Raw genomic sequence first — 12,507 nt, forward strand, 5'->3', positions numbered from 1 at the left:
TATATCTAAAAGGGCATATCATTCCAAGGGACACTCCGAAAAAATATATAAATAAGAAGATGTGGTAGAGACAGAGAGAATGGAATACTACTCTGCCACAAAAAAGAATGAAGTAATGCCATTTGCAGCAACATGGAGAGACCTAGAGATTACCACACTAAGTAAAGTCAGACAAAAAAGACAAATGTCATATAATATCAGTTATTTGTGGAATCTTTAAAATGATACAAATGAACTTATTCACAAAACAGAAATAGATTCACAGACACAGAAAACAAACTTATGGTTACTAAAGCGGATGGGGTGGGGTGGGGGATAAATTAGGAGTTTGGGATTAACAGATACACACTCTTGTATATAAAACAGGCAAACAACAAGGACGTACTGTATAGCACAGAGAACTATACTCAGTATCTTGTAATAACCTATAATGGAAAAGAATCTGAAAAAGAATATATATATAACTGAATCACTTTGCTGTGCACTTGAAACTAACACAATGTAAATTAACTATACCTCATTAAAAATATATACATATATCTTTACTATAGAAATTAAAAAAAAAAGAAGTATAAGACTACCAAGCTAAGAATGGCGAGACTAAAAGCCATCACACTTGACTGATGCACGACACACATGCTAAGTTCTAGCCATGTAATATGAATAAAAATCCAGTAAACATTCATCAGAAATTCACCCAATGGAAGGAGGGTATAGAAAGTCACCTAATAAGAACCCGTCAATAACTAATAAAAATTACTGAATAAGATCACGAGAAAAAGTAAAAGCTACTTACATACCTAAAATGATCATTTATGTCATAAACTTCTCTCCCCAAAATAACAAAAAGTTATGTTCAACCGAAGGAGTTATGCTCACACCAGGGGGAATTTCAACAAGGATAAAGCCATCTATGAACCTCTAAAAAAGTCTAAGTTCCAATCTATCCATGTGTTCTTACAATATAGTTAAATACATTTTGGGTATTAAAATGAATTGGAGCACAGACACTCATCAAACAGTAATTTACAGTATTCATGGAAATATAGGAATTATCTCAGGCTATTTCTTCTTAACACATACACCTGCCCTACTGCAAGATGGTGTTTCTTCACTCTTCACACTCTTCTCCTGTAGATTTCCTGCTTTCTCCTTCAATATCCTATCCTACTGTGAAAGCTAATAAAAATAACAGTGATGCACAGCTTATGGATGATGATGTAGTAAACCTATGGATGATGCAGTAAACAAAAATGCCTTCAGTGTTGAAATACATTCAAGCATAATTTCTATCATTCTAGCATTCAAAACTTTCTCTCCTCTGTCCACAATTTTTCATATGCTATGGTCTGAATGTTTGTGTCCCCCCTCAAATTCACATGTTAGAACCCTAATGCCCAATGTGATGGTGTTAGGAGGTGGGACCTTTGGGAGGTGATTAGGTCATGAGGGTGGAGCCCTCATGAATGGAATTAGCACCCTTATAAAAAAGATCCCATGGAACTCAGAGCCAGCCCCTCCTGCCATATCAGGACACAATGAGAAGCTGTGACCCAGAAGAGGGCCCTCACCCAACTATGCTGGCACCCTGATCTCAGACTTCCAGCTTCCAAAACTGTGAGAAATAAATTTCTGTGCTTATAAGCTACCCAATGTGTGCTATTTCATTATGGCAGCCCAAACAGACTAAGACATCATATGGAATACAGAAGTTGCTACCTAAAATTAATTAGTTAGAAACAAGCTACAGAACATTGGGTCAGCAGTGAAGAGACCTCCTCTTGTTTCGCACCTCCTGGGGTTAACAGGCCTCCTATCACCTCATAGCATTAGCCCACAGGAGTCCCAGAGATGCTAAGAGATTGGTCCACCACCACCCTGACCCATGGAAAAGGAAATAGCTATTCATGGTGTCTCCTTTGAAAAAGCCAAGTGGAACAAGACTGGTAGGAAGGCGTGGGGAGGGAGAAAGGCTTGACAACACATAACTACTTACTTAGGCCATGACTACGATGCTATGGACACAAGCCTCATACAGGACATTCTGGGCCATACTGCCTGGCTGTGGATTCTTCTAATGCCACATAAATCCCCCTTCATTGGGTAACATGGAAATGCACTTTCTGTATTTATCGCCATATACTGCATTCTGTAGAGATTAACAAACTTCTGGCCTCAGAGGGAATTTATGTGGGTAAAACAAAAAAGGTATGATATTAATTAATTAACCATGTCCGCCCCCTAAAGCTAATGATGGGTTCTCCATCATGGATTCACATACATCTCATCAACATGAATTAAGTTTATTCAGGAAGTTTTGAAAAGCACTTATTCACTTGCTTTACCCACTCCTGTTCAGAAAGGCATTTAACTGGCTTAAAAAATAAACAGGGAAAAGCAGATTTTTAAAATGACCAAAATATACAGCTCTTTTATTTTTTTTGTATAAAGCTGCTCAGAGGCAAAACAATTCAATCAGCTACATAAACAAATCTCATAATCCCCAATCATCACACTAAAATCACGTTCATCTTAAAATTACCACAGATTTAACTTGTATACAATGAAAAGCAAGTATGCTCCAAATTATAAGCAGTCAAATTTTTAGAGTATCATTTAAAAAATAAAAACACCCCAGTATGCAACTGACTTCTATTAAGCCAACTATCATGGGTAGGACTAAATCTACATTTGGTAAAGAGATAAGCTTGTTTTTTAAAAACTGAGTATGTCTCTACTTTCAAAGACAAGTCCTTGAAAGTATCTCCATTTGGAAGAAAAAGTATAATTTTAAGAGGCTTACTTATTCACTTCAAGTGATTGCTGGGTGTTGCTTTTACTGTATTTTTATTTTTTTAATTTGATTTTTAGTTTATTTTTTATACAGCAGGTTCTTATTAGTTAGCTATTTTATACATATTAATGTATATATGTTAATCCCAATCTCCCAATTCATCCCACCACCGCCCCTCCCAACCCCCGCTTTCCCCCCTTGGTGTTTACTGTATTTTTCTAAAGCTATTTGCCATTACATGATTGGATAACAAGTCTAAAACTACTATAATTGTGATATGTAGAGGAGAGGTTAAATTCAACACTCGCTCTTAAATAAATCAAGTTGTATTAGGGATAATATTGGAAATATTTATGTTAAAAGGTTTTGAACCCATCACTAAGGTTACATTTTCCCTCTCTCTGTTTTATGCTAGCCACAATTTAAGTTTGGTGTTTTCCAATTCAGTTTGTCAACCAACATAAATAAAAGATAGTCTCTTTTCATGATTAGTTTCAGTTATTTTTCTTAGAGCAATGTAATATTTCAACATTTTATTTACCTTTAAAATTAACAACATATATTATGACACTAAAGAAAGCATCTAGATTGCATTATCCAGGCAGAGGGCAGAGCTCTAAAAAAAAGGAAAGGTATTTTGCTAGGCTACAATTCTTATACATGAGCAAACAGGGATGGTGCTAGGGAAAATGCTCTGTGACACCCAGCAAGTTCATCACCTGCCCAGTGTGTGGGATGCAGGGATGGTGATTAGATTTGAAGCCCATGGAGGTTCACTGAGGCACTTCAGTTTACGTGATAAGCTTCAGCCATAAAAAAGAATGAAATAATACCATTTGCAGCAACATGGGTGGACCTAGAGATGATCATACTAAGTGAACGAAGCCAGACAGAGAAAGACAAATATCATATGGTATCACTCACATGTGGAATCTTTTTAAAAAAGATACAAAATGAACTTATTTGCAAGACAGAAATAGACCCACAGACATAGAAAACAAACTTATGGTTACCAAAAGGGAAAGCGGGGAGGGGGCGGAATAAATTAGGGGTTTGGGATTAACAGATACACACTACTATATATAAAATAGATAACCAACAAGGACCTACATATAGCACAGGAAACTCTACTCAATATTTTATAATAACCTAAAAAAGGAAAAGAATCTGAAAAAGAATATATAACTGAATCACTGTGCTGTAGACCTGAAATGAACACAACGTTGTAAATCAACAATACTTCAGTAAAAAGATTGGTCTGGCCATAAAGTTCGTTCGGGTTTTTTGTAACATCTTATGGAAAAACCCAAATGAACTTTTTGGCCAAACCAATATATAGAGAGAGGAAAAAAAAAAGCTCAACCCAAAGCCCTCTGGTTTTTATTTCACTGTGTTTTGTGGATCAAGACAGAATAAGAACCTCTCAGCATATGAATCCTAAGAATTCTGCACTAACTGACATTAAATGCCACCTCCGTGCCCCGACCCAGCCTCTTTCCACCCAGTTGGCTGGACCACCAGGATAGGAGCTACTTCAACTCCCTGACAGAGATCTAGGATGCCTCTGCCCATTGAGCCCTTGAACACAGGCCTTCAACCAAAGTCCATCATTCAGGAAATATTAAAAGACAAATCTTACTACAGCAAACACAGTGAAATTCAAAAGGAACAAGAGCACTAACATCAAACCATCCACGTCCCTTTCCGGCGGTGATGACCTCCCCAGGAGAACATGCCTCTCGCAAAGGATCTCCTTCATCCCTTTCCAGAAGAGAAGAGGAAACACAAGAAGTGCCTGGTGCAGAGCCCCAATTCCTATCGCATGGATGTGAAATGCCCAGGATGCTCTAAGATCACCACCGTCTTTAGCCATGCACAAACAGTAGTTTTGTGTGTTGGCTGCTCTACTGTCCTCTGCCAGCCTACAGGAGGAAAAGCAAGGCTTACAGAGGATGCTCCTTCAGATGGAAGCAGCACTAAAAGCATCCTGAATCAAGATGAATGGGAAACCATCCCAATAAACACACTTTGGGTTAAAAAAGAAAAAAAACCAAAAAACCATCCACCTCCAACATGCACAAAAGTCCATAAAGTACTACATTTCTAGTATTAGATTATTTTTCAGTTAACATATGGATATTTAAGAATTTGCCAGCTTTCCTTTCTCAACCAAATTAAAATCAGGTAGATAAAGCACCACCCATCACCTCTCCCTTTCAGGGACACACGTTATAACATGTCAGCAGAGCTGGGTTTACGGCTTTTTATCACCAATGAGCTGCGTGGCCCTGGGGAAGTAACTTCACCCCTGAAAGCCTGTGATCCCATATCTGCAGAATACTTCACAGAACTGAAAGAAGCAAGAATTAGAGTGGTTGGCACAGTTCTGGGCACGCTGTTGAGTGCAAATAGACGTTAGCTATCACTGTTTTTCTTCTATTGCCTTCTTGTCACCAAAGGCTTCTCATTCAAGCTATACACCAAATAGCATTCCAAAACCATGAAAAAGGAAGAGAATTTGGCAACATGTTTTAGATAACATTTTACGGAAGCTTTGGACAGTACAAGTCCTTACCGTTTACACGTAATAGTTATTAAACCACTATGCGACACAAATGCCCTCCCCACTCTATTCTAGATGACACCTCTAGAAATTAAAACCTGGCCTCCTACAGTGTCTTGTCACTTTTAAGTACCATGCATTTCACCAATAATCACTTCTCGTCTATCCCCCAAAAGTAGCAATCCTGTTTCAAACACTCTTAAATGGTGATTACAATAGGGAACAAGTTGGAGTCTAAATCTACTAAGTTCTCTCTCAAAAATGCCTAGACAGAGGCTGTGTTCTGAGGGTCTCTAAATTGCTTTGAGATCTGAGGTGTTTTTCTAAATAAACAGAATAACTACTCGTATCATATAACATTGCCTAAGACAACAATGCCTTCTAAAGCACAACAATAGGTCACAATGTCAGTAATAAACAAAATACGTAAGTAACACCATTGAAAACATAAGGGAAAAGACAAAACACTTCAAAGACACAGAAAGGAAACAACAGGACCTAGGTCCAGAGGGACACGCTTTTAAATCCTAGAAATCGGTGAGAGGTGAGACATGCAGCAATTTAATACAAACTCAGGATTCCAACTATATTTATACCAACACGCAATTTTCCCACCAAACCACAAAACTATTCCCGAACATCATAGCCACCTGTCCCATTTCTTAATTCTAACAGTAATGTTAACTTTTCGCTAGATCCCAGACTTGATCAACTCCCATCTCTAACGTTAAAGAACAGCCCTTTCTCACCATTCCTGGCTTCTGTCGGGAAGGATTCTCCCTGACCACCCACTGCCTCCCTCTGCCCCGTCACTCTCGCCACCCCCAGGAGCCAACCTGAACCAGCTGACTGGGAAACTTGGGGAAAAGTAGGCACGCCTGGCTCAGCTCCGCCCTTTCTTCCTCTTGGGAACATGCTGCACACAAGGATAGGTCCCCTATCAGTAATAAACGTGATGTTCTAATCTTTCATCTGCTTTACTCTTGTATTGATATTTCCCACATTCTTCAGAACCTAGGCAAGAAACTAGATGCTGTTGACTGGGTCTACTCAAAGACCCAAACACCAAGACCACCTGAGAAGATGCAAACAAAACCAAAGCTCTCACTGATGATGCAACAGAGAACAAACAAATGTTCTGAAATAATTAGGACCTCTGGAAACACAGCATAATGGTTAATGGCGAAATATCTACAGCTGGAATGCAATACTTGAACCCCTCTCTGCCAACTATAGAACTGGGGGCAAATTTCTTAATTTCTCTGGGCCTCTGTTTCCTCACCTGTCAAATGGGGATAATAATAGTAACTTACAATTATTAATATATGTAAACACACAGAACAACACCTAGACATAATAAGCTAAGTAAACATTAGCTATTACTAATATTACCATTTTTCTTATTTCTTTTTCTTACCGTTATTACTATTACTATTTTGTACCACAAGATAAGACTTGAAAAGAAATACTCGTCCATGATAGGTTAGATTACATTTTATAAGTTCATGTCTATAGTAGGACTCCAAGAAAAATGAACCATAATGGAAAAGTTGTAGGAAAATGAATCAAATTGGTCCACTATGGGTGATGTCACCTGAAAAGACAGTTTTGCCTTACAACAGAAGAGGAAATATAAGGGTACACCATTCGGCACACACACAAAAATTCTCTGTGTTTCTGTTTTTGTTTTCTTTTGTTTCGGCTCTTGTTTTTCATGTCAATAATTGCTCTTCAGCTGCTCCCCAAATATGTGATGTGCGTGAATCTGCCTGATGACAGACTGATCAGGGCAAACCTGTGGTGTGGACAAATATTTTGCTGGATGACAGAAGAAAAGTCATGCGTCCTTTGCTCAGGATTTCTATGACCCAGGACGAGTTACTTCTCTCCCGGTATTACATACCTTAAAAAAATAGGAGGAGAAAAGAAAGCTCTGTTATTTGACTCACCAGAGTACATATTAACTGACCAAATATGCCTACAGCTAAAATACCAACTCTGGGAATAAAGTTAGGTTATCAGAGACCTTTCCTCTTATTAGGAACCAAAATCGACTTTATGCCTTAACTTAGCATTGTTTAGGAACACACATGCCTCTCTGCCTATCACAGAGACATACAGAGCCCTGTTAACAGGCTCAGATGAATCACCAGCACTACTCTTTAGGACACGTCTTTTCTTAAGGGGTCAACTTGCTCTGACAGCAAGCATGCAGGACCACAGCTCAGATGGAAGCTTGCAGACGGGCAGCACAGAGATGCCTCGTTTTTCGAAAAGCACAGGGTACCTTAAGTTACTGTTGGAAAAGTAAGTCCACTCTGTCTTGGTGGGACAAGGCACGTGCCACAGGTTCTAGAATTCTCATCTTCTAACCCAGAGAAATAGGTGCTATAAACAGGGAATTAAGCAAAACGCTGGATGCTGTAGATCTTTTCATTGTCTTAACTTTTTTTCTATTATTCAACTACAGGTTATAGATATCTTAGTTCTCACCAAACTTGCATCATTTTAAACCGACTTGTATATGTTAAAAAGGAAGAAGATCTTAAGTAAAATGCTGACCCCAAGTAACGCAGGACAAGCCTGCCTCATATTTATCCTGAAAACAATAATTTGAGGAAGAAACGTAAGTTTGGGGTTGGAAAATGCTATTACTACTGGACTATTAGGAAAAATCTCCCCAAGGCTAAAAGCAGCGTGCGTCTCTATCTACCTCACAGGTATCATCAAGACCTTAAATGTAGACTGAAAACCTCAAGGAAGAAGAAAGACATTTCTTTCCAGAGTACTACCAAAAATCTGAGGAAAAAGACGACAGACGCAGCAAAAGACAGGACTCTGGGTGAACAAGAATAAGAGGTTTGAGTATCTTTGAAGAGCTTAACATTCAGAGATCCTCTCTGGCTTATTTTTGAACCAACATATCCACTGGCCCTAAACTTCCATTTTGATACATTCTGAAAGATGATACAAAATATTACACTAATGCAACAGTCCCAGGATAAAACAGGCAGACAGGTCCTCCTGTAGCCACTAGCCTCTCCTTTCCATAGTCCCTGCCAGCGGTCACTCCCAAACCCCTCACACCATCTGCCCTGGAGCAAGCCGTTGCTTACATTTCAAATATTTGTCTTACCAAAAAACAAAACATAATAAAACAAAACACGAGCAGGGTGACTAATTGTTCAATTGAAAGACTGCGATGTCATTTACAAAATGGAACACATCATTCCCCAAGGTCCAGGCTGAAAGGGCTGGCACTGACCTGCTGACATGGAAAAGATTACCCATGTCTGTGCTGACTTTGACCACCACCCGGAAAAGGTCACTTCAATGAGCCACTTGAAAAAGACACAAAAGCATCTCCTTCCCTGTTAAATCACACAGTTGCTCTATATGCGTTTAAATCAAGAAATAGGTAAGAAACCAGCTACTAATTCTACTTGAGAATATGTGAGTATTAAAACACTAAAAGAGTTTTCTTTTTAAACAATTGATAGTATACGTGTCTAAGTCACTATAGGTGTTATCAGCAAAATGTCTGAGATGGCCTGAAATTTCCCAGGATTTCCCTTCTCTTTTTGAATCACATCTTTCCAGTACAGAAGAGCTCTATTATTTTTTAACATTACATGTGAATCTACAATTATCTCAAAAATAAAAATTAAATTACAATTTTTAAAAAAATAAATAAATCACATCTTTCCCTATCATTGTAATACTTATAAAGTATTGACATGTACACACTCCTATATTTAGAATAAAATGCCTTAAAAAAATATCAATCATATGAAATCATTAAGGAAAATTTAATAAAATATATACAAGATCTATATGCGAAAAATTATAATAATGAGAGAAATTAAATAAGTTCTAAATAAAAACAGCTATATACCAAAAAAAGCCACAAACCGGTCATGGTTGTGACCAAAACAAAGTTAATCAAATTGTTATTTCTACTACTGACTATTTTATTCAGAAAAATCACACTTCCTCTTGCACATTTCCATCAACTATATTTAATGTCCTAAATAAGCAGAAGTGAGCTTCTGTTTTGGTGTTCCGTCAAATACTTTCATTCAAGTCTTTCACCAATCAAAATAATAATAATTGAACATTTTTCCAGAAAAGTAATGGATTTAAAGAATATAAATGTGTAAGATACTTTAGCTAGCAACTTCCAAGGCCAGGAGGCATATCTCCAATGTTAATGAATGAAAGAGACAAGCAGACTTTGCCTTGCTGGACTCCTTCCAAACGCTGAGGATAGTTCTGTTCTCCGAGCTGGTTTCCCCAGCCACTGCTTCTTGATAATATTCACCTGACATTCCTGTATGTATTTCCTCAACTACAAAATACCTGCTCAAAGAAGCTACTGTGAGCATCCAAGATAATGCATACAGAGTGAACACTACAGTGTGGGACACAATAGGTGCTCCATAGTGAGTACATAATCAATCACACATGCTATGCAACATTATAATCATAGTTATTAGCACAGACATACATATGGGGCAGGTATGTCCTGCATCTGCAGCTCAGGACAACGCCTGCCACATGGCAGGTCTCAAAAGATATCTGTTGAGTAGGTGGAAAAAGGAGATTCCGAGATTGTTTAAAATTGCACAGCTTTAAGTAACTAAGCAGGAGTAGAAGCCGGAACGCGTGGCCCTGGTCTCATGCTCCTTCAAATTCACGGTGAGCCCTTGCTCCACTGCTGGCCTTTGGTGCCCGTCTCATTTGACAGTCATGCGAGGTAAGTGCTGTGCTCCCCCATTTATACCTGAGGAAATAAAGGCTGACATCCCCTCCCTCCTTCTGACTCTCTACAGGACCTCAGTTTTGTGCAGGTATCCGTGTGCCTCAAGGGGCCACCCCACTCTGAGCTGCAGAGGTTATTCTCACTTTGTTAGTAATTATTTCAGGAACGGGCATTTGACCATTCTCTGGTTAATGAGACCTGAGAGAAGTCTCTTGGGGAAAAGGATTCTGGGAAAATGTTCCTCTGTAGTAGGAAAGGACCATAAGAAGAAATGGTCTTTTTTCTTCCTCTAGTCATGGTCATGTCCAGATGTGATGCCCGGTAGTCCCGTAGCCAACTTGCTGTGAGTTAACAGACAGACTAACATATCAAGCGTAACAGAGAAGAGGGATGGATCACCTGCATCAGCCAACTCTCAATGGGCTCGACCTCTAGACTTCACTGAGCAATTCCCTTTGGTATGAGGCACTTGAAAATAAGAGTCTCTTATTTGCAGCCAAAAGCACCCCAAGTGGTCTCCTGCCCAAAGTCAGAGAGTGCCCTATTCAGACTCAGATGTATCTGATGCCCTGGCTTGTTCTTTTTTTTTTTTTGCCACACACCATGGCACACGTGACCCTAGTTCCCCGACCAGGGATCGAACCCGTGCCCCCTGCACTGGAAGGCAAAATCTTAACCACTGGACTGCCGGGGAAGTCCCCTGGCTTGTTCTCTTGATTGTTGCATTTCACTGGATGGTGGGCACCCCACCCAAAGCCAGAGGCCACGTGAAGAGAAAGCACTGACTGTGTGACAGGTCCCTTCTAGATACTTCATATACATTATGTAATTTCTTCCCCATAACCCAGCCTTTGACCCTAGGACTCAAATGCCAAATTCACCATAGTGAACTGCCTCCGGAAGAAGGCTGGATTTTACTAAAGCTGGAAAAAAAATTTTTCTTAAGAAGCAATCAGTTGTATCAAAAGCCTTGATTTGCAAAGTATGGCAGAAAGAAAATGTGCTTAGGAGGTGAAACCTGTAACATCTTGGGTAGTTGTTCAACCTCCCCTAGCCTGCATTTCCTCAATTACAAAACACCTACTCGGAGAAGCTCCTGTGAGACAGCAGGTATTCAATACTTAATAAATACTCATAGCTAATAGTCCTTCTGAATCTATCTACAGTAGCACTGGAAAAGAATCTATGAGCAGGGAAACATTTGAGTGGTTTCATATTAATCCTGTAATCATAATCAATAAATCACAGTTTTCATTCAGCAAGGATTCCTCTTAATGTTTATCCACCATCAAAATGAAAAATAACCCTTAATAATCTATAATCTTACTTATCTTTCCAGAGATGACAGGCAACTACTAAATCCTACTGATGTTTCCTCAATGGAAGAGCAAAGATGAAAAATGAATGTGTAACAAAAAGCATCCAACCAGCTTCTAAATAGCTCAGAAATGTTAATAGCATAGCCGCCCTGCATATCAAGATACAGATTTCACAGACCACTAAGTTATTAGTCACTAAGTGATTTTAAATTTTGCCATAAATTCCCTTGTCCCCATTAACCATTATTTCGCATTCTGAATGCCACAGTAATAAACACTCTGAGCCAAACCAACAGAGCAAAGCCTCTGTATGCAGACCACAATCTCGAGGTACAAATCCCTCCTCTCTCTCAGTGGGTACTCAAGGTGCCTCAGAGAGAACAGAGGTCCCCTCTGGTGGGCACAGGGGAACAGGAGTCAGCAGTCACTGTTCCCGTATCATCACAGTTCCCAATTCCATCCTCCCGTGCCTGTACCTTGGAATTTGCACTTTCTCATCACCTGAGCTAGTTTTTACTATGCACTAGACATTGCTTAAGTACTTTGCAATCCTGTCAACTAGGTGCTATTATTATCCCCATTTGACAGAGGAGAAGACAGAGGCACAGAGAAGTAACAAGCCCAGGGTTGCGTGGTTAGTATGTAGTGTGCAGCCAGGATTCAAAGCCAGGCTAACTGTCACCAAAGCCTCTTCTTTTAACCACTGCCTAAAGCCCTTGGTAACAACTAGTTGGTATCCCAAACTAAACCTTCCCAAATACTCCCATGGTCACTTTAGGTACATCTCACTTTCCATCCACTGTCTTAAAAAATATATGTTTTAGACTCTAACATCAAGAAGACAAGCAGCTCAACAAGTCACCTGAAGCCTGAGGCGCCAAGAAGGAAAAGGTCTTTTTTGGGTTTTTGTTTTTACTGAAGTATAGGTGATTTACAATGTTATGTTAATTTCTGCTTCAGAGCAAAGTGATTCAGTTATACATACATATACATTCTTTTTTGTATTCTTTTCCATTATAGTTTGTCACAGGATATTGAATATAGTTTCCTATGCTATACAGTAGGACCT

At 39.2% G+C, this 12,507-nt stretch overlaps 1 pseudogene; it reads left to right on the forward strand.

The window, feature by feature from the left end:
* The first annotated feature begins 4,526 nt into the window (after positions 1–4,526).
* On the forward strand, positions 4,527–4,774 carry LOC133096708 (small ribosomal subunit protein eS27-like; annotated as a pseudogene).
* Positions 4,775–12,507: the final 7,733 nt, after the last annotated feature.

This window comes from Eubalaena glacialis, chromosome 1 (genome assembly GCF_028564815.1).
Source record: "Eubalaena glacialis isolate mEubGla1 chromosome 1, mEubGla1.1.hap2.+ XY, whole genome shotgun sequence".
Lineage (NCBI taxonomy): Eukaryota > Metazoa > Chordata > Mammalia > Artiodactyla > Balaenidae > Eubalaena > Eubalaena glacialis.